Source organism: Berghia stephanieae, chromosome 2 (assembly GCF_034508935.2).
Source record: "Berghia stephanieae isolate SIO BIC M18660-M18661 chromosome 2, UCSD_Bste_1.3, whole genome shotgun sequence".
Classification (NCBI taxonomy): Eukaryota; Metazoa; Mollusca; class Gastropoda; order Nudibranchia; family Aeolidiidae; genus Berghia; species Berghia stephanieae.
Window position 1 is genome coordinate 72668105 of NC_088361.1, and position 5287 is coordinate 72673391.

A 5287-nucleotide genomic window follows, 5' to 3' on the forward strand; every position below is an offset into this window, starting at 1 on the left:
AAATACAACAACAAAACAACAAAAACAAAAAAAAAGTAAACAGAACAAACAAACAAACAAAAAACAAACAAACAAAAAACAAACAAACAAAAACAAAAACAACCCAGAGCACAGCAACAAGTTGAGAAATAAGTAAGAAACAAAATATGGGTTATTGGCCATTGTTGGGCAGGAACTGTTTTTGTACTTTTGCCGTTACGTTGCAATCTGCCTCTCAAAGCAACGAAGACCATTCACGGGGCACGATTTTATTCCAGATTTCCACAGTGTTATTTGCAAGTAGAAAATTGCAATAACTTGCTTTTTTTTTAATTGGACGCTGTTCGCTGTAGATACTGTATCGACATATGTGTAAGGCTCGGATACACTTAATTATTGCTGGGTGGACAGAAGATTCAAGACAAAAGGATTGTTGTTAGGGGATGGTTTTTAACTTGTTATATTCATCACCAGGCCATGCAAATAGACTTGGATATCATACCATTTCAGGTTTTTATTTGATATTTATTATGTAGTGATAGATCAGACACTGAACATCTGATTCAAAGTTAAATGCTCACAATTATACAATTTAAGGCTTTCTTTTTAAGTTAAAGAACAAGAGCTGGAATTCCAGCTGATGTAACGATTGATTTACTGGTTTTCGTAAAGCAATAAATTTAAGTCACACATAATCATGACTAAAATAAATCTGCCGTTAAAGACCGTTTATATCTTGCAAATAGCCTTTATTTTCTTTCTTTTTTTATTTGTTAAAGATTACATTTCAAAATATGCAAATTTGTGTAATTATTTTCATGTCGAGTACCGGTTACAAAATCAGTCAGATTTTCCAGTGACCTTGGTGATCGTTGCCAAAAGTTTACAAAACGGCGATTGCAAATAATTTAAATGGAGTAAGATCTGGCATGAATTACCTGATCAATCGGGATGCAATCGCATTTAACTACCGGCATGTCAAAAGGATCTGACAGAGTAAAAAAAGATATAATTGAAAACAATGTCAAGTGATGGTGACATGTTGACATGGTGACATGGTGAACCAAGCGGACGGGCATTCAGTATTCTACATTTATTATTATAATCAATAAAATCGTTATAATTAATTTATTCGTCTTTATTCTCTCTTCATCATGTTTTTTTTCCAAAAAGGGGGAACCTGAAACGTTCACATCATATTAGATCTTCGTAAATTAACTTTAAGCTTCTATTTAATTCATGATTGCTATATCTTTGTTCGAGCTTCTAGCAGCAAGCAACATTTTCGTTAATCTCCAAATCAAAGACCTGTTTTCAGAAACTGACCCACTTGATAAAAAACAGATATGGGCGGTATGTCACACGTTACGTTTAACATTTGGTGTACCTTATTATTTCCTTTATGAAAATTTGTCAAGAGAACAGCATAATATTTAATTGTTTGACCCAGCCGTATCGGTTGGTCCTATTGATTCCTCATGCGACTCTAATGCTTTATGAAATTTCACTGAATTGTTGTGAATAGCATTGTCCGTTCATGTCTTTAATCATTTTGTATTTTTTCCATGATCACAATGAAATCCACATGCTGTTTTGAGACTTTAGTATGGAAGTGTGCAGAAATAACATTTCTGTATCCGCATTTACCTTGATAAATTTTTATGCTGAAAAACAGTTTAAAATATGTTATTCATCATTTCACGTTATGTCACCCTTGACTTTAGTAGAGCGTTCTGGAGCAATTGGCAATCATCGGGCATGCCTGCCAGTGACATTTGTTGTCAAGATGTTTAATGTCACCAGACCGACTGCCCACGTTTTAAGGTGGCGCTTTCAAACCACACAGACAGTACAGGATAGACTAGGAACGGATAAACCACGAATATCCAGACGACTGTAAATATGTCCTAGTTTAAGACAAAATATTCGCCGAACACGCATGCATGGGCTCAGGATTATCGGCGATGGACGGTGAATCAGTGGCCAACGGACCTGTTCACTGATAAACCCTGGTTTGTTGTTGGTATACAGGACGATAGAAGAAGATGTGAACAATATGGGCAGTCGTGTGTTCTTGAATCAACAAACAGAGGAAAGATACACCAGAGAAATGGTACATGCGTACGTCCGACTATTTCTCTAATAACATCGAAACATTACGTTTCATCATGTCAATGCCCCTTCTCACAGGCCTATTATCACCAGACTTGTTGGCCAGCAATGAAGTCAATGTCATTGAACCATAGCATGCTTTTCCCCCAGACCTAAACCCTATTGAACATATTTCGTGCATTATCGCTTTGTAACGTTGTGGGATGGATTCACAAACTCAAAAAAAAAAAAAAAAAAAAGACAAAAAAAAAAAAAAAAAAAAAACACAAAAAAACAATGGTGATCGTGAACCATTCAAAAATCTCATAAATGCGCGGGACATCCCTCAACTTTAAATGCCAGGACATATGCGAAGGAAATTCACTGCAATGGAGGCCACACATGAACTTGACTATCACATATTTTGAAAGTGTCAAAATCGTTCTATGATGTTCTCAAAACTTGAATATTGTTAGAATGTCATTCATGTTTTAAAGTGTCATTTTGTTACTTCCCTTTTCCCTTTGCTCCAGCTATCAAATCACCCACCAAGTTAAAGATAATTGGTATAAAAATCAATTCCAGCAGGTTTTGTTTGCATCTTTTGAATCGATGACATTTTAAATCAAACCAAAACAGGTGTATACAAATTATTGATCACCAGTATAGATATACAAAATGTTAACAGAAATCATAATCCAATTGAATTGCTAATAAGCACTTTCGCATCATGTGTTGTGTGCACTGCACCAACTTGAATCATGGAGGAAGTCAAGGCCTGGAAGCGACCGGCAAAATGGAGGGCGTGGATAACCATCCGATTTTGGAAGTATTGGTGAATTTAAAAGAAAATGGACTTGTTTAAAATGATCCGAATCGTGACAAATTGTTTAACTTGCACGAGATTGATAAAAATGTTAACCATTCAGACAGAGGTTGAGTTTCTAGCTGGTTTGTGAGAAACTCCTTGGGAGCCACATACATAGAAAGACTTGAATTTATATATATATATATATATATATATATATATATATATATATATATATATATATATATATACATCCTATTTCCATTGTATTTTTATCTTATTGTGTAAATTATAACACGTCTGTACAAAAAATTTCCTTTTTGGGATGCAATAAAGTATTATTATTATTATTATTATTATTATTATTATTATTATTATTATTATTATTATTATTATTATTATTATTATTATTATTATTAGATTTTTAATGGTTAGATTGTGGCCTGCGCCAGCTGCGGGTTGGAAATTGAAATTAAAATCAGCAAGTTGGAATTTTTTGAATTTAGAAATTTGGATTTTTTACTGTTTAAGATAGTTACCTACATTTACAATCCTTAATACTATAATTTAAATAATTTTATATACAACTCATTACAAATTTACTTCCGTAATCAGAAAAATTCCGACACAACTCGGCAGAACTCTAAAAAAAAAAAAAGCTGCATTTAAAATTTTGGCCAGAAAACTCGGTCTTCCTATAATCGATTAAAATGACCTCCATCTTGTTAAGATATTACAGAAATCCACATTGAATCTGTTGGTCATTTACAAATGAAGTTACGTTTAAAACGTCTTTTATCATTTTGCCGTGAATTGCTTTGATGTGACGGCCAATAAGGATTATTAAGTGAACTGTGTTGGTATGTAATCTTATCGCCTCTTCAACCGTGTCCGATTCCAGTCTTCGTCTTTGCCACACTCCACTCAATACCGAGCCCGGATCTATCAACGCTACCCAACTCTGACACCCGTCGCAAGTCAGCTGCGCTGCCAACAAGGGGCGTCGGGATGTAGAGAGAGAGGCGCAACGACTCGTACTGACTACATGCGTGTGGGGGCGATTGGCTTGTTTTGTTGTGTTCGCACGAGTTCCCCGCTGACTTGTATTAGACCAAAATACCTCTACTGCTAACAAGAGGCAAGGAATGCTGTTGAATGTTATATATTTAATTTTTACTAAAATGTTAATCTTGAATTTAATTTTTTTGGGGTTATTTTAATATAATTTTCTATGGATTTTGATTGTTAGAGTTCTTGATGAATACTTGGAGGTGTGTATTTCTTATACTACGGATACTATCCATTTCGTGTGTGGCTGTGATAATTCTATTGGTTTCGATGATAGAATGTTTCTTGTGATTATTCATCGTTAACACCTAATATCAAATCAATATAAGTTCAGATATCATAATGATGTTATTGCCCTGAATTTGAATTTCACAGAGCTACATTAATTAGTGTGTATCATTACTGAAAATTATCTAAAGCTTCATAGTATTTTCATTATATACATTTCAGCTGTACATATTAAAATGCCTAGAGTTATAAAAAAAAGCATTAGTGGATTGAATAATTAATATTATATCTACTTTTAAAACATAACTCATTTGTGAGTGAGAATTGTAATTTTAGATAGTATTTTTCAAGGTTAAAAAAAATAAATTAGACGTATTAGTATTTTATGTGAAATTAATTGACCGACACACGCACGTGCATTCTCCATGTGGCCGGTTTCCCACGTGTACTAACGACGGATTGCTTAGAAGTACTCAACATCTTAATGGAATTACGGTAACTGTTATGGATTAGCATTTGATGTCACGATAGTCACGTTCATTAATATTAGAATTCCATAGGCTGGAATCATTTCAATGGATATTATCAAGACCTTTAGTCTGTGAGACTTAACAAGGAAGGTGAGTCATTTTAATTGGTATTAATCGACGTGTTCTGTTCTTATTTGCAAATCTAATAACGCAAATTGTTATGGGCTCATTGTTGGAATGAAAATACTCTCAAACCAAAGCAAAATATTCTCTGTTACAACAATGTTAAAACAAGCCCAAAATTGCGTTCGGTTATCAGACCTGCAAAATATGAACATGTTTATATTAATCAATTAAGTGAAAATATCATGACAGTAATATCAGACATGGTATTTGATGTAAATATGATGGAGATAATGATGGAATTATTGTTTAAATAATATGAAGCAAACAACTCGATATGCAATCATAAATGTAGACATATAATGAGAAGGAAACAAAGGATATTAACGATAATATTCATGATTGTAACAATACATTATTAAACATACCATTGACGGATGGTAAGGGAATGATATAGAACTTAGATAATAATATTAATAGCGATATTCATAAACGTTACAATCTATTAAAGATGATGATA

At 33.4% G+C, this 5287-nt stretch overlaps 1 protein-coding gene across 2 annotated transcripts in view; it reads left to right on the forward strand.

Moving 5' to 3' along the window:
• Positions 1 to 3917: 3917 nt before the first annotated feature.
• Positions 3918 to 5287, forward strand: part of LOC144965497 (fibroblast growth factor receptor-like 1) — a 344965-nt gene continuing 343595 nt past the window's right edge. Inside the window, exon 1 of one of the 2 annotated variants that reach the window (XM_078900896.1) lies at positions 3918 to 4016. The gene's annotated coding sequence lies outside the window, so the exon portion shown is untranslated. Of the gene's footprint in view, positions 4795 to 5287 lie in introns of both variants that reach the window. The other variant, XM_078900895.1, reaches the window with a different exon arrangement.